General features: G+C 39.0%; 1 pseudogene; it reads left to right on the forward strand.

Moving 5' to 3' along the window:
- Positions 1–1,127: 1,127 nt before the first annotated feature.
- LOC113257002 (40S ribosomal protein SA-like) lies at positions 1,128–6,686 on the forward strand (annotated as a pseudogene).
- The last annotated feature ends 15,815 nt before the right edge of the window (positions 6,687–22,501 follow it).

Genomic DNA, 22,501 nt, shown 5'->3' on the forward strand with positions numbered 1-22,501 from the left:
AAGCCATGTAAATAAATGGCATTACCTAGACAGGGAATATATATAGAGAAAAAAATTCTCTGTGGTAGACCAATGTAGAGATTACTAGGACAGAACCAGATCTTACAAAGGAGACCGGTAAGGAGCGGCCATTGAGATAGATGACAATCAAGAGCAAGAAGTCCTTGGCAGGGACTAAAGGAAGTGTTTCAAGAAGGAAGGGATAACCATTTGTGTCAAAAGCTATGAAATCATTTGTGTGAGTCAAAAGGTGCTTCTAGGTAAGGCAGCAACAGGACTGAGAATTGACGGATTTGGCAGTATGGAGGTCACTGGTGATTTTGAACAAACAGTTCTTGTGGGAGGAAAGAGACAGAAACAGATTTGGAGTAGATTCAAGGGAGTGTGGGAAAACAGGAAGTGTAGAGAATGAGTATAGACAATTGTTTTCAAGAGGTTACACTGCAAAGGGAAGCAGGGAAATGGAAAATGGAGCTGAAGGAGATGTAAAATCAAGAGTTTATTGTCCTGTTGTTGTTGTTGTTGCTGATGGAAGAGAGAGGGGACAATTGCAGGCATGAAGTCTCTGAGCAGATGAGAGGTGATGAGATCAGTACAGCAGAGGAAGAGTTGACTTTACGACAAAGTACTACCCATCCTGTTTAACCACAGGAGGTAATATAGGATATATGATTATGGATGCAGGCTGGCAGATTGATATTTTTCCATGAAATGAGAAACAAGGCCATCAAGTTAAGAATGAGGAAGAGAGATGAGGTGTTGAAGTCTCTTGTAGAGAGGAGAATGTGTGTAATAGCTTTGAAAGAGGGGGAGATTGAACTGACTCAGAGATATCTCATGCACTCTCCTCTTAGGCAAGTAACATACCTGTCTCGAGGGTTCTCAGACAGATAAAATAATTTGGGGCCTTTCGGTAGAATTTAATTTCATAGGAAAGAAGTGAGAAATCCCAATTTGTTTCCATTCTTCATAAACTGTATCCAAAAGTTCTAAGCCCCAAAATTTGCTTTCTTCATTGTCCTGCAGAATTTCAGGGTTGTAGTTTACTTCAACTAAGAATACAACACCATTTAAATTTATTTCTATTTAAGCCTATACTTATAGAGCAATTCAAGAAACCAGAAACCATGAAGGTGAGTCATTCAGAGGCACTTTGCTTCCCAGGACTAGCTGATTAAAACCACAGTCTTAAACAAAGTATCCCATCTCTGATCTACAATTGGCCCGGCATAAGACACAAGATATCACAGCAACTTTTTTCATGACACATCTTCAAAAGCAAGAGAAACAAAATAAAAAATGAACTTGTGGGACTTCATCAAGATAAAAAGCTTCTGCACAGCCAAGGAAACAGTCAAAAAAACTAAGAGGCAGCCCACGGAATCTGAGAATATATTTGCAAATGACACTACAGATAAAAGACTGGTATCCAAGCTCTACAAAGAACTTCTCAAACTCAATATACGAGAAACAAATAATCAAATAAAAAAATGGGCAGAAGATAGGAACAGACACTTTTCCAATGAAGACATACAAATGGCTAATAGACACATAAAAAAAATGTTCAAAATCATTAGCCATCAGGGAAATTCAAATCAAAACAACCTTGAGATACCACTTTACACCAGTTAGAATGGCAAAAATCGACAAGAAACAACAAATGTTGGAGAAGATGTGGAGAAAGGGGATCCCTCTTATACTGTTGGTGGGAATGAAAGTTGGTACAGCCACTTTGGAAAACAGCATGGAGGTCCCTTAAAAAGTTAAAAATAGAGCTGCCCTATGACCCAACAATTGCACTACTGGGGATTTACTGCAAAGATACAGACGTAGTGAAGAGAAGGGCCATATGCACCCCAATGTTCATAGCAACATTATTCACAATAGCTAAATTGTGGAAGGAGCCGAGATGCCCTTCAACAGACGAATGGATAAAGAAGATGTGGTCCATATATACAATGGAATATTACTCAGCCATCAGAAAGAATGATTACCCAACATTTGCAGCAACATGGACGGGACTGGAGGAGATTATGCTAAGTGAAATAAGTCAGCCAGAGAAAGACAATTATTACATGGTTTCACTCATTTATGGAACATAAGAAATAGGAAGATCTGTAGGAGAAGGAAGGAAGAATGAAGGGAGGGTAAACAGAAGGGGGAATGAACCATGAGAGACTATGGACTCTGGGAAACAAACTGAGGGTTTCAGAGGGGAGGGGGGTAGGGAATTGGGATAGGCCGGTGATGGGTATTAAGGAGGGCACATATTGCATGGAGCCCTAGGTGTTATATGCAAATAATGAATCATGGAACACTACATCAAAAACTAAGGCTGTACTGTATGGTGACTAACATAACATAATAAAAAATTATTATTAAAAAAATAAATAAAAGTTAAATTAGGCATTTGAAAAAAAAGGTATCAACTCATCATAGAACCATTCCAATGAGGAAATCTTCCTTATAATATGCCAAAATAATGATTATTTAAATTGGGAGAATATTGTTGATTTGTTAAAATACCTCTCAGTGACCACCTCACACTAAAAGAGAGAGAGAGAGGGAGAGAAATAAAACTTTATTTGTAATGTCAGGAAGAAAAACGATCTTTTTCCTTCTACCCATCTAGGTTTTTGGCTGGATCTCACAGCAAAAGACAGGTTAACAAGAGAAAAGCATATACATTTATTTAATATAAGTTTTATGTGACACAGGAGGCTTCAAAAGAAAGTGAAGGTCTGGGTCGCCTGGGTGGCTCAGTTGGTTGTGTCGGACTCTTGATTTGACTCAGGTCATGATCTCAGGGGGTGGATTGAGTCCCATGTCAGGCTCTGGGCTCAGGAGGGAGCCTGCTTGAGATTCTCTCCCTCTCCTTTTGCCCCTCCCCACTCCACATTCTCTCTCTCGTTCTCTCTCTCTCTCTCAAAATAAATAAATCTTGAAGAAAAAAGAAGGAGGAGGAGGAGAAGAAGGAGAAAGAGAAGAGGAAAGTGAAGATCCAAGGAGGCAGTTAAACCTGAATGTTCTTATGCTAGTTTTGATGAGCAGTGACAAGTTGTGGGAAAATGACGAAAAGGGTATTAGCTAAGTATAGTAAATCAGGGGAAGCTTAGCAAGACCCATTCATTCACAGTCAGAGATAAGGATACTTCTTTCCTTTGGGTGGTGGGGGGGACACCTCTCACATGAGGGTCTTATGACATGCTTCAGGGAAAAGAGTGAGAATCGCTCCAGCACCTGCTCTTTCTCAAATTCTTTCCGCTTAAAATATTCAATCTTCCAGGGGCGCCTGGGTGGCGCAGTCCTTAAGCATCTGCCTTCGGCTCAGGGCATGATCCGGCATTCTGGGATCGAGCCCCACATCAGGCTCCTTTGCTAGGAGCCTGCTTCTTCCTCTCCCACTTCCCCTGCTTGTGTTCCCTCTCTCGCTGGCTGTCTCTCTCTCTGTCAAATAAATAAATAAAATCTTTAAAAAAAAAAATTCAATCTTCCAAAGTGCCATATTTAGGGATAGCATGTTCTGAACCCTATCAGTAACAATACTCTCCCTTTATTCCAAGAAACTTCAATAAAGAGAATAATTCTTAGATTGTGACACTAAATGTAATTTTAAAAATATTTTAGGTTAAGAAACCAGAACAAATAGTTTCGTAAATATAAGGTGAAATGCTGAACTCAGAGCATCAAGATATGATTTATTTAAAGAAATGTATTAATACTCCAAACAAGTAACAAAAGAAGAGCAAATATTATTCGATTACCGGGAGTATACATCATGTAGCCTCTGAGGAAGAGTTCATGACGTGGCAGATTAGGATTGCTATATTTGTTCACTGAGAAGCAATTGTTCTATAAACGAACAAAAAACAATTTTCACTATCAACAATAGAAATTGCCAAAAATTAAAGCATTCATTTTAATATTAAATATTAATACTAATTTACTAATATTCAACATGGACAGCCTTTTTAAAATAAGCCTTTTTAGGTTTTAAAATATACTTAAATGACAAGATATGTAGTCTGGACAGAATACTCTAAAATCTTGAATTACATTCGCCTACAAGTTTAGAAATATCCGATTAGAAATAACTTATAATAACTTCTATGCTCCCAGCTTCAGCTTTGACATGTGAAGAACTTGGACGTTGTTACTGCTATCCTCACAACATGAAAAAAAAACTGGATAAACTGACATTCACGACTCTTCTTGAACTCCTCAGAGAAGTGAGGCCTCAGGGCAGATTGTCCCCCAGGAATCTGAACAGACAGGTTTATCCAGAGACACGCAGCTGACACTTGCTGATCGGAACAGAAGCCTCAGGAGCAGAACACAGGTAGGAACACTGTCACGGTAACTCTGGTGAATGGCTAGAAGCTGAGCAGGGACCAAGGTAAGATTGAGAACCGTCTGGGGCTGGAGTCTTAAGAGGGTCCCCCATTTTCATGGGCTTTGATTCTCCTGCCTGTACTAGGTTCTCACTGTGAAGATCCAAGAGGGATTGTCGTGGTCCTGGCAGGGAAGGGGCAGAGTAAGCACCATGAAATAAACCGCCAGTTTGAACCACAGTGAGGGACTGCTCTCCTGCCGGCGGAAGGGAATTCCTCCTTTCATTGCACCCACCTCTGGCCTTCCTGTTTCACCTAAAGAGGCAAAAACAAAAACCAACCCCCCCCCCAAAAAAAAAGTAGAGTCAACAAGGATCAGGACTTGAAGGAAATAGATTCCTACAGCTGCAGCCGTGGAAGGGAGTCCGGGGTGGGAGGTGGGAGAAGCTCTACCACTAGGGAAAAACTTGGGAAGGTCACAGTCCAAGGACAAAGGCCCACTAACACCCGGAAATGTAAAGATTATGGAATGCTTCCCCTTGCCCCCATCACACCGCTACACCAACAGGTTTCCAGTGTAACAGTGGATGACATCAGTAGGTTCTGCCAGGAACAGGCCTTTCCGGCGGTGGCGTACTTAGGGAAGCCCAGTGTCAACAGGGAAAATAAAACACAGACACGAGAGGAATTTGAAGCTTCTGGCATCTACAGCTACAGCAAAAATTAACATAAAGCCTCACACGAATGGCCTACTTAGCTCCGTTTTCATTATTCATGCATAGCATATTCCCCTTTCAACAACAAATTACAAGACCTACCACAGGCAAGAAAAAACACAGTCTAAAATGACAAAGCAAGGGGGCGCCTGGGTGACTCCATCGGTTAAGCTTCTGACTCTTGGGTTCGGCTCAGGTCATGATCTCAGGGTCATGAGAAGGCCCGAGTTGGGCTCCGCGCTCAGCAGGGGATCTGCTTGCCTCCTTCTCCCTCTCCCTCTGCTCCTCCCCCTGCTCACATGCACCACCCCCCCCAAATAAATAATCAATCAATCAATCTTTAAAATGACAAAGCAAATGTTAGAACCAGCTTCAGATATGACACGGACTTAGGGATTATCATGCAGAGAATTTAAAGTAACTATGATCAGCCTTCCTGTACTATCCAGAAAGGTCCATACAGCATTGTTCTGGGTTCCAGTTGTAACTTAAAGGGAAACTTTCGTAGTGTCTGGAGCCCTTGACATCTTGCAGATAAAGGAGGAGGATGCCCTCAGGTTCCATGCAGCAAGAACCCACTCCGTTGGCACTGACCTTGACTTCCAAATGGAAGGGTACCTCTACAAAAGGAGAAGTGATGGCAGCTATATCATCTGAAGAGAACCTGGGAGAAGCTTCCGCTGACGGCTCATGCCATCGTTGCCACTGAAACCCTGGCTGATGGCAGTGTCGTGTTGTCTGGGAAAACTGGCCAGCGAGCTGCGCTGAAGTTTCCTGCGGCCATTAGAGCTACTGCTGTCGCTGGTCTCTTCCTCCTGGAACCTGGACCAGATCCAGGCAGTCTTCCAGGAGCCCAGACTTCTGGTGGTTACTGATCCCAGGGCTGACCACCAGCGTCTCACAGAAGTGTCTCATGTTAACCTGCCTGCCACCGCTCGGTGTAACACAGACTTTCCTCTGCTCTGTGTGAACGCTGCCATGCTGTGCACTGAGGGCGCTCACTCAGTGGGTCTGAGGTGGTGGGTGCAGGCCGTGGAAGTTCTGCACATGCGTGGCACCATCTCTGGACACCCATAGGAGGTCATGTCTGATTTCTCCTTTTATAGAAATCCTGAAAAGAGATTGAAAAGGAGGAGCAAAGGGGTGTCTGGGTGGCTCAGTCAGTTAAATGTCAGACTCTTGGTTTTGGCTCAGGTCATGATCTCACGGGTCGTGAGACTGAGCCCCTGCGAGGGGGCGAGGGGCTCCACACCCAGCAGGGAATCAATTTGAAGATTTTCTCCCTCTGCCCCTCCCCCCACTCTCTCTCTCTCTCAAATAAATAAATCTTAAAAAAAAAAAAAAGAAAAAAGAAAAAGCAAGTCACTGCTGAGGCTATGTGACTAAGGAGGAATTTCAGGGTGAATGGACTGTTTCAGCTCCTAAGTTCACTGCTACTCGACCCAAGGTCACAGGCTGGTCCAAAGGCACGCAGGTGTCCTCTGTGCCCACCCAGCAGTTATCCACTAAAGACTGGAGCACTCCGCCTGCCACTTAGGACTGGTTGGCAGCTCCCACTGCTCCGGTCACTCAATGGGTAGGAACACTGAGTGGCCTTAAGTTGTTCATCCACAGACTCTCAAGCAGAAAATGGAAATAAGGTTGATAGAATAAAGTTTCTTAAAAAACTTCTTCAATAAAATAAAATAACTGATTAATATTGTAGCTGGCCAGTGGAAAAAATGGACAATGTGCAAGAACGTAGAGGTGATATAAGCAGAGAAATGGCAAATCTAAGAAGGATTGAAAAAAGAAATGTAAGATATCAAAAACACTATAACGTAAATGAAGAATGCCTGCTATGGGCTCATTTGTAGATGTGACATGACCGAGGAAAGAATCAGTGAGCTTGAGGATAGATCAATAGAAATAATTGGAAGAATCTAAGGGTTAAAAGAGACATTAAAAGTTGTCTAATATATTTACTCGTTTTCCTTCTGAAAAATTGGATTAAAAATTCATTCTCTTTCCTGATGGGATGTCAGTGATATAAACAATCATCTAACTCTTGCTCTCGGGACTTCTGCAAATAGAAGCATATAATTTAACAGAACTAGCATAGATGAAACAACTTTAGGCATTTAAATATCATTTGCCTCTAAAATGCAATGCAATACACGAGTTACAGGCAGTTGTGATTTAATTAAGAGAGTTAGAACAGGATCCTGCATTTTTTCCACTATTTTATAGCATCCTGACCAAAAATTTTTAACATATTTGCATTGTCATTGTTTGACTAAATGCCCTGCATTCTTTATGCTGTATCCTTTACACTTATCTACTGCGACTTTGATCCTTTCTGGGATTAAGGATTGGTTGTCAAACATTGAAACTAAAAGCTCTTATTAATGGCCCCGTCTCTTTGGATTTTAGTATTTAACATCCCTCCAGTCAGTGTTCAGTTTCAGTTCTGCTGTTCCTGTTTGCACTTTTTCAAAACTTGTTTCCAAGGATTCATTATGTTGAAACACTGAAGGTCAAGTTACTGCTAAGTGGATTTTTTAATATATATTGTAATGTCAGAAGAATAGTGCAACAGTTTAAGATTATTAGCTTTACCTACTTTCAGTGACTGAAATTAGTATTTGAGCTCACATTTACATATTTCTCATTCTTGTATTTCATTCCTCATATATGTAAAATTCTGTGCTGGTGTTGAGGTGGCTAAGAAGAGGTTTCCCTGTCTTCAAGGCATGATTAGGCTATAACTGTATATTAGAATTAACTTGGAAGCTTTTTAAAAATTCTGTCATTCAGGCCTATTTGAAGTGGGGCCTGTCTGAGTTGGGGTCCAAGTACTAATATTTTTAAGAGCTCCCCAGATAATGTATAAGCAAGATTAAAATTATTGAAAAATATAGTAAGAGAAATATCATACAGATAGATTTGAAAGTGATAGATAAGATTTTCGCTTACACACACATACTCATGAAATCTCAGAGGATGAGGAGTTCATTTCCAATGTCGCAATCAGCAACAAGGGTTTCTGAGCTTAAAGGGCTGTAATGATTTTGGAGAGTATTACCTGACTGAATGGAGATGCATGTCTGGCAGGAGGGCACTATGACTGAAAGAAGACAAAGAACTACTGGGTGTTTACCCCAAAGATACAGACGTAGTGAAGAGAAGGGCCATATGCACCCCAGTGTTCATAGCAGCAATGTCCACAATAGCTAACTCGTGGAAGGAGCCGAGATGCCCTTCAACAGATGACTGGATTAAGAAGTTGTGGTCCATATATACAATGGAATATTACTCAGCTATCAGAAAGAACGAGTTCTCAACATTTGCTACAACATGGACGGCACTGGAGGAGATAATGCTAAGTGAAATAAGTCAAGCAGAGAAAGACAACTATCATATGATTTCTCTCATCTATGGAACATAAGAACTAGGATGATCGGTAGGGGAAGAAAGGGATAAAGAAAGGGGGGGGTAATCAGAAGGGGGAATGAAACATGAGAGACTATGGACTATGAGAAACAAACTGAGGGCCTCAGAGGGGAGGAGGGTGGGGGAATGGGATAGACCGGTGATGGGTAGTAAGGAGGGCACGTATTGCATGGTGCTCTGGGTGTTATACACAACTAAAGAATCATCGAACCTTACATCGGAAACCGGGGATGTACTGTATGGTGACTAACATAATATAATAAAAAATCATTAAAAAAAAAAAAAGAAAGAAAGAAGGCAAAGAAATATACTTGACAATGACCTTTTTGGATGATGTAGAAAAAAGATGGCTTCAGAAGAGAACACTGTATGGAATCGTGGAAAATAGCTGAGACAGAGATCCCAAACCGTGAAGACCTTAAAAATTTCAGGGTGACTTACAGGTTGGTATCATTATTAGGTATTTTTTAAATAGGTTTTGTTGGTGGGTTTTTTTTTTTTTTTGGTATTATGTAAGTGTTCAGAAACTTAAATACGTGATCCTGTTAATACTTAGCTCAAAAATTAAACATTATCAATGCAGTTGAAATCTGAGTACTTCCTTCCCCGATAATAACTGTCCCACCCTCTGCAGAGGTAATTATCATCCTAAATTTGGTATTTATTATTGTCATGCATTTCTTAACACTTTAGAGACATAGGTGCTTATGTTACCAAACAAGATATATTTTCCAAGTTAAAAAATATATTGTAAAGTATGGAAGAGAATGAATATGGCACGATGAAAAAGGTGTTTCAGGATATTGGGCCCAGCAGCAGTATAGAGGAATCATGAAGGAAGGGCTGGTTTCTGGGAGAGTAACTATTGTTTTGTGGAATTGGGCCCTGTTGACCATTCCCTCATTGCTAAAGCACTCTCCTCCCTAGCCTTCTCCTGTACCTCCTTTTTGAGTTTATTTCTACCTCTCTCTTCTTTGTCAGTCTCTTCCATGGCCTCCATTTTTTTTTTTTTTTTTTTTTTTTTTACCACTTCTTACAGCTCTTACTTTGCTGGGTAGACTTCCAGGTCCTTAATACACAAATACTGATGACTTCCAAGTCTCTTTGGTCAACATGTGTGTCTCCTCAGCTCCAGGCCTGGATTGCCAATTGCCTGTGGTTATCTAGCTCCAAAACCATTTCCATCATGTCCAAAATCAATCTCAGTGCCATCTTACTCTCCTCCTGCTTTATTCATCTCCTTTATGACATATTTCCTTTCCCTTTACTTTCTATCTCTGCAAATGATCCCCCAAATTAGTCTTTTTACCCAAGCTAGAAAACTGGGAGACTTTCCCACACTTCTCCCTAATCATCAGTTGTGCTCAGCAATTAATGGCACGTCTTGCCAGGTCAACCTCCTTAATCATACTTGTATTGTCCCCCTCCCCAATTCTCTCCACTGCCCTAATCTCAGGGTCTTTTTGTCACTTTTCTACTCTGAGTCTGTAAACTTATCTCCCCAGCCCTCATTTTGTCCATTTTATCTGCCTCTCATCTGCTCTCAGAGTGATTTTCTTAAACACAAATCTGCTTATTTTCCACTCCAGGTAGAAAAACAAAACAAAACAAAACAAAACAAAGAACAACTCCTCTAGCTTCTACAGAGGCTTCCCATTTTGTTCTTTTGAGCCCTAAGGATTCTACAGAGTTGACTCAAAGATATCCAATGGTACCGAGTTAGGGCAGATGAATCTTTTGGGGAGACGTAGAAGAGTTGGGTTTAAAGCACAGACCCTTTTTACTCCTCTTATCTTCATATCCTGCTGCTAAGTAATTCATTCACCAAATATTTTTTATTTGATAAATTTCACACATAACAATTTGTAAATTTAAGGTGTACAGTGTATTACTTCGACATACTTATATATTGTAATTTGATTACCATTGAAGCAATATTTATCACATTACATCATTATAGTACAGAATTATTGACTATATTCATTATACTGTTTATTAGATTTCTGTGGCTTATTTACTATTCCTTACAACTCTGTACCCTCAATCAATATTACCTCCCACCTACTTCCCTAGCTGGTAACCAACATTTTACTCTTCCATTGTGTATGTATATCACATTTTTTTTAATCCATTCATCTGTTGATAACCACCTGAGTTGTTTCCATAGCTTGGCTGCCATTCACCAAATATTTATTGACACCTACCATGTGCGAGACACTCTTCTCTGTGCTATTTATATTAACTCTTTTAACTTTTACAACAACTCATGGATGTAGGTAATAGTATTATTCCCATTTTGCAGATGAGAAAACAGTGGGTATCAAATTACCCAAGGTCATAGCTTGGTACAACCCAGAATGAGGACTTGAACACAGGAAATTTGACTCTAGAATTTTGTCACCCAAAGTGGGGTCATTGGACCAGAAGAATTGTATCACTGGTAATATTATTAGAAATGCAGATCCTATGCCCCCATTCTAATCTTACTCATCAGAATTTCACTTTGTATGAGATTCCCAGGTGATGTATGGGTTCATTCATGTTTGAAAAGGACTTGTGTCTGAGTCTGGGTTTTTAACCATTATATTGCCCCCATATATCAAAAGTTACTCGTTCCTTCTTCTTCACCTCAGTTGGTTCTTTTCATGGGCCTGACAAAGACAGAAATAACAATCCCCAAATCTTGCCCCTTTTACTTTTCACTGAAGGGTTGATAGCAGGGTGAATGTTATGTGTGTGTGCTCTGAAGGTGAGCCCCCTGGAACTGAGCTAAGCCTCCTCCTTTCGGGGCTGCTTCTTCATTTGTCCTCAGTCTGGCATTTGATACTTTCAACAGAGCTAAGACGGGAAATTAAGAAGCTGGAACTTTTCTGGCCAGGGGAAATATGAGCTTGTATCCCTAGTAGTTATTATCCTAATCAGTTCTTGGTGTAGGTAAATTTTATAGCTCCTAAAGAGGGTCCGAAGGACTGACGTTCAAAATAACCCCTGGTCCCTTCATGGTTGTCCACAGTTGGTACGAATTCAGTACCAGTCGCTAACCAAGCAGGAGGAAGAGGTAAAAGCAGCTACGACTTGGAATCCAAGTAGCAGGGAAAGCTTGAGATCAGATGGCAGTATAGCCCTAATTAACAACACAACCATAACAGTTAGTCAAAGCGACATATATCTTCTAAGTTAATATGGCAGGAAGGGGTGGGTTTCAGAATAAACTCTAAATCACTCCATCTTCCAAAACTCACTCCTGGAGTCTTCTTGGCCAGCCTCACCCTTGGCTCCTTATCTACCTGGAGGCTGTTTTCAGCATGTTGTTGGATCTCTCACAGAACACTCAACACTCTGTCAAGCAGTAATGAGAAATGGATGGTTTGTTAAGGTTTTGCAGAGAGAAGGAGAATGTGTCATGTTACATACCACCCTGCAGAAACTTAAGCAAAATCTTCATTAGACATAAGCAAAATCTTCATCAGACATTAGACATTTCTGTTTTTCTTTCTCAAATGCTTCCTTCCCAATCTAAATAGTTTTCCCTCTTCTCTTTCTTTCCTCCTTTCTTCTTTCACACAGAATCTAGCAAACCTCTGTTTTGTTACTTGCATCAACTGCAATCCCAAGTTTAAAGAACTGGAACAAAACATAAACTGGAGAGTTCAGAGAGTAATGCATTTCCTAGCTGGCTTCACTAGCCACTGCATCCAACCTCATTCTCAGGACCCTTTCAAACAAAAGCAGGTCTCTTCCCAGGTGGGGGTAGAGGTGTCTAAATTAACAATAGACACCTTCCCCATATGGCTTCATTCTCCCCTCTTGCAGCACTTCTTCATGTTTTTTATAGAACTGGGAATAAAAGTCTTTATCCTGTTGGCAAAGGGCTGAGTGGACATGCCATCTTCAATGTTCAAAAGACAAGGTGCCTGCTCTTTGAACATATGTATTTATGTAACAAGCATTTGAAATAGGTCTTTGTATCACTATAGTGACTCTGGACACCTCGCACTCAATGAGAGAGGCCTCACTTAAGTATAATTTTATACATTGGCTTTCTACATGATTTCCTAGGAAAAGGAGCTCCAATTCTAGAAGTAGTTCTAAAAATATTGGAAACAAGTAATAGACAACATAATGTCTTACAAGCTTAACCTTCTTTTCCTGGTGAAAGGCTCTACATTTCCTGGCCTCTACCAGCCTTCCCAGCCTTATCCCACCATGCTTCAAACTGCCAACCAGCACCCTTGAGGTTCCCAGAGGGCACTTGATGCTTCAAGTTTCTGTGCCTTTACTTGTGTTCTTCTGTCCATTCACCCGGGAGCACTTACACCCATTTGGAGTACAATTTCTCTCAGTGCTGCTATGAAGACTTTACTCTCTTAGTCTGTTTTGACTGCTGTAACAAAGAGTCATAGACTGGGTGGCTTAAACAACAGACGTTTCTTTAATCACTGTTCTCAAGCTGGAAGTCCAAGATCAGGTGGTCAGGTTCCAAGGAAAGCATTCTTCTGGGTTCAGGCTGCTGACTTTCATTGAATCCAATGGTTGAAAGAGGGTGAGCGAGCTCTCTGAGGTCCCTTCTATAAAAGCATTAGTCCTTGCCTGAGGATTATTTCGTTCATGAGGGCTCTGCCCTCACAACATAATCACTTCCCAAAGGCCTCCACTTCTTAATACCATGACAAGGAGGATTAGGATTTCAACATATGAATTTTGTTGGGGGACACCAGTCCACCGCATTGATCTTCTCCATTTGAAGGGATCACATCTGCCTTTGTTACCTTGAACATATTCATTTCATTGCACCTATCCTCACTTTGTATTTACCTGTTTTGTCTCTAGTAGAAAATAAGCTTTTTGAGAGCAAGGACTATTGTCCTTATTTGCTCTTGAACCTCGGCCACTGCCTGGCTAATGTAAATATCCTTTGACTCTTTGGCTGAATATTCATTTGAGTGTTTATTTCCAAACTTAAATGGCAGCAGGCTTTGATGAAAGAAAAATAGTGTAGGTGTATAGTCTGCGTTAAGGCAGACTTCTGCTTGAGAAGAGCTAGTATGTCATGGGCTCTTTTTCCCCCCACTTTTGTATTCTATTTTTAAAGTGTGTTGGGTAAGTATACAACCTTAGTAGTTTAGTCAGAGCTAGCATCAATAGTGTATTACAGGATGAATGTGTGATTTTCAACTACTTCTTAAAGTCTGAGATGGCTCTCTAAAGTCTGGGGAAGAAAAATTGAATGGATCCTAATTTAAAACAAAGTTTCCTGGAAGTCTCCATTCTGTTGACAAATAGAATTGTTCTTATTAAGAATAATTTCATACACCTCCAGCTATAGTGTTGACTTATTAAAAAAATAAACAACCTCTCCACTATCGGAGTGTAAGTAAAATTGGCATCTATATGTATAACATGATAATTAGCTGGCAGCTGTCTTCTAGAAGTGTCATTAATGATCTAATAAATTATCAAACAGAAGGGCAATATTTCCCCTGTGTTACAAAAATCAATTTAAACTTTAAAAATATGGTTGAGATGCCAGGAAAAATTGATAAGCAATAAGAAAGACTTCTAAATTAAATCCCATTCTAAAAAATAGGACATACATTTGAGTTTGAATGTATGTCACTAAAATGGAATGCCTCACAGACAAGAATTTTGTGAAAAATTATCACTATCTTTTAAAAATGAGAACAGCCTGGGGCGCCTGGGTGGCACAGCGGTTAAGCGCCTGCCTTCGGCTCAGGGCGTGATCCCGGCGTTCTGGGATCAAGCCCCACATCAGGCTCCTCCACTATGAGCCTGCTTCTTCCTCTCCCACTCCCCTTGCTTGTGTTCCCTCTCTCGCTGGCTGTCTCTATCTCTGTCAAATAAATAAATAAAATCTTAAAAAAAAAAAATGAGAACAGCCTAAGCTAAGGCAATAAATCATTGCAGAACAGACCACTTATACCCTGGAATTAGCATAGACCTGAATTCAAACTTTGAGATTGTTAGAATTCTTTTTCAATTGTGGTGAAATGGGACAAATCTATTTCTAGCCCTGTGATTTATTCATATTCGTTGTATGACTCACATTTATGATTAAATTTAAGGCACTGGCTGGTTATTCATCAAGATACAAAGAGAAGGGGAAAAAAAGTCTGTTGATCACCTTAATAGAATTAGTAAAAAAAAAAAAAAAACCCAACAGATTAAGATGTGGAAAATGAGCAACTACTAATATGCTATTTTTCCAGAATATGAAAGGAAACTATTTAACTTTGTAAATCCAATAAATGTTTGTGTCACAAAATATAGGCAGAATATACTCACCCAAATGCCAACTTTATGTTCAGGGAGGACCAAAATAACAAAAAATAATAAGATATCTGAAAAATCTTTATACCTCCAGAGAGAAGACAATAATTCCCAACCATGTACATTTTAGTTGCATTCCACAACCACCTAGTTTAAGAATGAGAAAGTGTACTAAGTTTTTATTTAGCTGAGTTCAGGAATAAGAATATGTCAAATACCCTGGATTTTTAGTTATCAATCTAAATATAGTTTATATATCTTATTTTTGGCTTTGAGAACGTCCCTGAGTGCAACTTTTTGTCATTGTTTTCTTTTTCTTTTTCTTTTTCTCAGTTGTTCCCAAAGAGAATATCAATATTGAAACTCAGAAACCAATTTCAATTTGTTTTAGTGCATGCCTAGTATCAGAGAGGATTTCTTTTTAATATTTAAACACATTAATAAATATTTAAAGAACAAAGTACTTGTGCCGGGTAAATTCTAACTAAAGTAAGATGGAAACTATTTTACTGTTCCAGTGTTACTAACCATAAGTTGGGGATTCTCAGATATGAGGCTTTTTGATGTTTGTGTGCATGTGTGTGTGTGTGTGTGTGTGTGTGTGTGTGGTCCTTGCAGTCCATTCAGTGTAAAATATTTTCCACCTTAATTTTGGCCCAAGTTGAATAAACAATATAACTAGTTGGAAAATTAAGATGGCTCTTCTTAAAACTTTTGTTTAGCTATATGCTTTTGAACAAAATACAAATTTCAAGGGGAAAGAAAAATCCTTTTTATATTGAAATTTGTAGTTATTGATATTTAAGTCTGCTTTTTTCTTTTGCTTATTTTTGATAATAAATTAATATCTCACCATCAAGTATATAATTTAGACTTTAGAGAATAAAAGTTTGCAAACAAAATCCTTTGCAATTCTGTTAACTGTTCAGACAAATATCAAAAGTGGGAGTCATAAGAAGGCTAGTACTTTATAAGGGATAGTTATTTCCTGGGTCTTTAGGATCAAGGTCCCAGTGTACCAGCCAGTCCTGTAAGAATTCTGTATTTCAAATGAGCAATAAAACAAATCACAAACTTAGATTGATAGGTAACAATAAAGAGAATGTGGATTAAATGGGATTTGATGAAATCAGTGTGCCTCTAGTACAGAATTGCCCCCACTGAAAGTTGGAAGAGCCTAGCGCACACCACAGATTTTTACCAGTGTCTTCAATCTATGGAAATGCTTTGAAAGTCTGTGTGGGTTTTTTTTTCTCTTTATCTCTTCTGCTCATCCCCCACCCACCTTCCCTCTGGCAACCGCCAGACCTAATCACATGGGCCCTGTTCCAGAGGGTTAGAGCCTCTCTCCTTCCTTCCCCTCTTGAAGAAGGAAACTGCCAGCCTTGGGGCAGCCACACGGAAATGGATTCTGCCAACAACCATGGAAGCGTGGTCGAGGACCTCCAGCCCAGTGGAGACCCCAGTCCTGGTGACTCCTTGCTTGCAGCTGTGTGAGACCCTGAGCAGAGAGCCCAGGGAAGCTGGCCTAGACTCCTTGCTCACAGGACATGTGAGATAATACAATGAGTTATTTTAAGCCACTGAGTTTGTGGTTACTTATGATGCAGTACAGAAAACTAATGCCCAAGCCTCTGGAATATCATAGGTAACTATGACAGCTTTGTGTCATTATATTTTTACATATCTCTATTTTCATTCACTTCTTGAGAGCTGGACTCCTCTTTGGTTCTCTCTGTGTTTTCCTTCACGTAGACACAAGCATTCTTTGAATATTCCTTGAATGAATTAATTAGTGGATGAGTTCTTTCTTGTAGTATTCTGGTTCTTTTTATGTTCAACCCTGCTAAGAAACTGCTCTGCCCATCTCCTACTTTTATTCCTTCCTCTGCCTGTTCACAACTGGAGAATGAGTTGTATCCATTAACCAGCTATGTTTTGGTTATAATTAGCAAGCATCGGAATTGCAAAGTCTAGTGAAAGTTTATCCCCTTGGGTTTGGGAGTCCAGCTACTCAAATCAATGCATCTTTCTTCATATTCAACATAAAGACATCCTTCCTTTGGGATGCCATCACCTGTCACTTAACAATTGTTAAGAAATTCTTAAAATGCATTTTTTCATAGAAATTTTCCAATTAGAAGTACTACAAGATGCAATTACATTATACATTCTGTTACTTAGGGAAAACTGGGCCAGTTAGGGCTCCTTGTTATAAGTGACAGAAATCAATTCTGCCTTTAACAAAAAAGTGTGTTGGAAACCTACTTGGCAGCTGACAGAATAAAAGGTAGCAGAGAGAATTCAGCTTGGAAAATGAATAGGAACTAAGGTGTGGGGAAGGTTAGAACTCCAGTTAAAGAGATCACCTTCAGGCCACTGAGGTGTATTGCTACGTCCTTGGCTTGATAGTAGACACTATTCATGAAGCACTCATTATGACCACCACTTTCCATTACCCTCAATACTCCCACCATTAGAAAGAATTCTAAATTATCTCTTTCTTTGTCTCACTACCTAGAGATTCAGTGAGCCTGGGGGAACATCTGAATGGCAGAGTCCATTCTGCGGCTCTGAGATACCAAGTATCTGTCATTTTTGGTTTCTGTGGCAGTATGTGGGGCCCTACCTCTCACCAGGACACAATGGTCAATTGTCCAAACATGGGGGTCGGATAGTGGGCTGCCTTTACATAATGCCTGATACATCCAATACAAAGTGTTGGCATTTTCAAGAAATAGGCTTAGTTTGATTGTATTGTTGATAAAAATGTGAAGCAGATATGATTCGCAAGAAAGACTTGAAATCAAGTCAGAGGATTTTATTTTATTTTATTTTATTTTATTTTATTTTATTTTATTTTATTTTATATTTTATTTTATTTTACTTTACTTTACTTTAACGTAGGCTCCACACCCAACAAGGAGTGCAACATGAGACTTGAACTCATGATTCTGACATCAAGACCTGAGCTGAGATCAAGTGTTGGATGCTTAACCAACTGCACCACCCCGGTGCCCCTAAACTCAGAGAATTTTAAAACATAACAGTAAGATTATTTAATGGCCAAGTGTATGGCCATTTTTGGGCAGTAGTTACATGAAGAAGGAAATAACACAAAAGGGTTCTGGAGACTTCCTGTCTTCCCAGAAGTTGCTATTCATATACACAGCTGTGAATGATTCCATTTAATTGAAATGATGGTTCTGCAATGTTCAAGAAGTATGATTGCCATTCTTGAGGGTATCTCCTGTCCTTGTCCCCTACTCACCAGCTTAACTGTTGTAGAGACTCTGTCAACAGGATTTCCTGCTCAGCACATGTGGGTAATTGGATTAAAAAAAAATTACAACAGGTTCATGATCTTTTACTTCAAGTTTCTGTGAGGGAAAGGTTAAGTTTTTAGTAGGCTGGGACCTGAGGATCCTGTTGTCAATTACTTCTACTTCATTCTTTTTCCACAATGCCTATATCAAATGTCACCTCTGTGAAACCTTGCTTTATTTTCTCAGACTGAATCCATTTCTCCTTCCTCTGACTTCCAGTAATTTGTAAATAAATTTGCTTATTAACATCTGGTATTCTGTTATCTATATTCCTGATTTTCTCATCAGATTGTGAACTGTGTCAGAGTAAAGACCATCTTATTAGCAAGAGTTGGATTAATCCTATTCCTAGTTTCCTCATTACCTTGTACACTATGACACTGTGTTTGTAGCTGACTCCCCATCAGGCCATAAGCTTTTTGGGGGTAGAGATTGTTTTCTTTCCGTCTTTGTCCATGGTACTGAAATTCTAAAGAGCCAATAGGGTGGGATCATTGGTTTGTCTTAAATGGACTTGTCATAAACAAGATGTATACTAGGGGCGCCTGGGTGGCACAGCTCAGGGCGTGATCCCGGCGTTCTGGGATCGAGCCCCACATCAGGCTCCTCTGCTATGAGCCTGCTTCTTCCTCTCGCACTCCCCCTGCTTGTGTTCCCTCTCTCGCTGCTGTCTCTGTCAAATAAATAAAATCTAAAAAAAACAAAAACAAAAAAAACAACAAGATGTATACTAAACTACCATTTATTTGGCAAAATTATCATACTTTTGAAATTCCAGTGAAACTCATGTGTGTGTGTGTGTGTGTTCCTGTTTTTTTAGAAGTTAATCCTAACATGCCATGTGAAAGACAGTTAGCATTACATCACTAACTCTTTGAAGATGGAAAAAAAATAAATTTGAGGATTGACTACAAGCCCTCAATAAACGAATGCATATCATCTTCATCTGTTATTGCTCTCCTGACAAAGATCTCCATAAGTGAGTTCTAAATGAATACCCACAATGTGCCTTTTTGAATTCATTTTGAATAGTATTGGCAAGTGAAGCAGTGTTGCAAAATACATTGCCCTGAGGTAAGACACTGGACTAGGAATTAAAAGACCTGATTTTTTAATTCAATAAATATTTGTTGATGTATTATGCTAGGTAAAAATTTTAACACAACCACATACTTGCTGTGTACTCTTGGTAAGTCACTCAGCCACTCTGAGACTAGGTTTCCACATTTGTAAAATGAATATAGAGTAGGTCCTGCACTGTCTCCTATTACGGCTAGTGAGAGTCATACTGTATGTTCAAGTGACTTATATGTGGTAGAACACTTAAATGCAAAATTATTTTATTTATTATATTTGTTATAACACATATAATATAGTAATATATTATATTAGTGCAATAAAATTATATTTATTAAATAGCACTATGGTTATCTTCTAAAGCCAATTCCTAAGTACCATCATTTGATTACTACCAAAATATTATATTATAATAACTTATAACAATATGCATTTGAATCATCTTTTACCATTTTCAGGCCACTTTGAAATAATTCATCTTCGATCCTTTCAACAACAGATACTTCATTTTTTCACCCACACATTTCTAGGGCTCTAGTTTTCTGCATGGTAATTTCTAAACCTAGAAATAAACTAGTTTTTGAATTGTACTTGGATAAGTAAGAAATTTTGATTCAATTTAGTTCTATTTCAATTTCTTGAAGGATCACAATAGTGATACATGATCCCTGAGAGACATAAAGAGCTGTCAGATCAGTTTTATTGCTAGTTCTTCCAAAATGACTGATGACGATGGAAATCTAAAGCAGTGAGTCTCAACATTTTTGATCCTAGGACTGCTTTACATGCTTAAAAATTATTGAGAATCTCAATGAGGTTTTATATCTGTAAGTTATATCTATCACTCTTTATGGTATTAGAAGTTAAAACTGGGAATTTTCAAACATTTATTATTTCATGTAAAACCAAGAAGCCCATTACATTTTAACGTAAATATTACTTTTATGACAATAACTATATTTTTCAAAATAAAAAAGATCAGTGAGAAGAATAAGACTGCTTTACAGTTTTGCAAATGTTTAATGTCTGGTTTAACAGAGGACAACATAATTCTCTAATCTGCTTCTTCGTTCTGTTACCATAAATTGTTTGGGTTGAAGTATAAGAGGAAAATCTGTGTATATATACACAGATATATAGTTGGAAAAGGGAGAATCCTGCCAGCCCCCTGGAAGGGTTTTGAATATCTCCAGGAATCGATCAGCTACACTTAGAAAATGGCTGGTCCACAGTGTAGGGGGTTTAAATGCTGAAGTTTTGAAGTCAGACAGACCTCCCACCTGGGTTCACACCAGGTTAGTATGTTTCGGTTGTGTGTGCTTGGGCAATTTACTTAGTAAGTCACAGCTTCGTCCTCTGTGAAAAGAGTGTAATAATTCCAATTTCATGGGGTTGTTATAAAGATTAGGTTGTTTGAAGTGTGAAGTACTTAGCATGGGTCTTGGCACATAGTAAGTATAGAAAGAGTAGTAGTTGACTCTAAAGTATCATAGACTGTTTCTTGTATTCCCCTTAAAAGAGAAGGCCTAGAATAGCCGTTTCAACTCACCTGGCTGTGTGGCCAGTCTTGGAGCAAAGGTTCTGAAGTTGAAACCAATAGAATCTAATTTTAAAACATCCTACCCTGTTTTTATTTATACAGCATTTATTCCCAGTCAGTATTTCCATACAATTATGGATGTTTATAATATGATAACCCAAACTGAAAGCTATGGTATATTTGAACAGTACCATTTAACTACCATATGTTGTTCTTGATGAAAGACAGACCAAACTAATATGTTGAGACAATAGATTATTATTTACATCTCATTTTATAAAATGATATCAGATATACTAAACATACTAAAAACATTTCCCGAAAGCCTGAAAAGTGTGAAAGGAGATTTAAAAAATTTGTTTTCATTTTTGTTTATAAATTCTTTTCAATTACACATATTGAGCACCCTTTCAGTATGTCACTGTGCAGAACCAAAAATGAGTAGCATTTTGGCCTAATATTTAAGTTTTTCCCTTTGTTCTGTTTCTACTTGCTAATAATATTGCTCACCCAAAAATAAATTTTGATTTGCCGTATCTCTAGTATGTATTTTTAAAAATTAAAGGCGTTTACATCTGACCTTTGTGTCTTTTCTACTATCCAAGAAAGAATACAAATAATCACTAAGTGTCTGAAACTAGTGGTAAAGTAGTTGCCTAGGAATAACTAACCAGGTTCTTTTGTACATGATTTGATATGAAATTATTACAGAAATGTCAGTGAAACAGTCTCTTCTTAGACTGTAAGATTTTGTAAAGTGACCTCACTTAACTCTGCTTCATGTCTTGTTTTTCTAGACTAAGAATATTCAACCCTAGTTGAATATTCTTTTTGGTGCTCACCTAATGGTTTTAACTTCTCAATGTACAGGTCACAAGGAAAACCTAATAATAATAGTTATTATTATCATTATTATAAAAGCAAGAACCTGCTTACTTTTACTATGCACTCACTTTGTGCCTTATGGTGTTTTAAATACTTTATATGTACTTAATCATTTAATCATCAAAATAGCCCTATATTATTATTCTCATTTTATAGATGACAGAACTGACCCAGAGAACATATGTCAATAAAGTTCATGTCAGAAAAACAGAATACTCCCTCAATATTTAAATCAAGGGATACTTAATCCAAATAATTGGTTATATCAGTAGTGAAAGACCTAAGAAGCCAAACAGGGACAGGGAGTTAAACCAGTTTGGCAACATCGAGAAATCATTATGACTCTTAATTTGGAGGGTGATAGAAGGAGGCAAGATTTCCAGGGCTCAGGGACCTGCCTCACCAGGAGGACCTTGAGCCAGGGTAGGCCAGTTTGGTGGGAGCTGGACCCACCAAAGAGCTACAGCCCAAGGAGAAGCCACCCAAGGGGAGAGGGAGAAGGAGAAAGAGAAATAGCCTGGATTCTCTTTTTCTCTCACCCTCCTATACCCCACCTATGCCAAATCCCTTCTGAAGCCAGCTGACCTGAGAGCATAGGATATGCAAGGGTAGTCCTTTCTGTGATTCAGAGCAAAGCAATGAAGTGCAAGAAATGTACTGAAAGCAAATAGACAAGGATTACGCAGAAGGTTTAAGCAATCTGCCGAGATTACAGAGCTGTCTGTCTCTGGGTTGTTCTTTGGGATTTGTATATACGCAGCAATCATGTGCTCTGAATCATGTACTCTATCCCCTGTGGGATACAGGTTTTAGGAAGTGACATTAATCACTTTTGACTACATACTTTCCTCTGTCCATATACATGATAGGATACCTTCAGGGAAATGTGTGCCTACCACCATAGAA

The sequence above is a fragment of the Ursus arctos genome, unplaced genomic scaffold, assembly GCF_023065955.2.
Source record: "Ursus arctos isolate Adak ecotype North America unplaced genomic scaffold, UrsArc2.0 scaffold_4, whole genome shotgun sequence".
Taxonomy (NCBI): Eukaryota; Metazoa; Chordata; class Mammalia; order Carnivora; family Ursidae; genus Ursus; species Ursus arctos.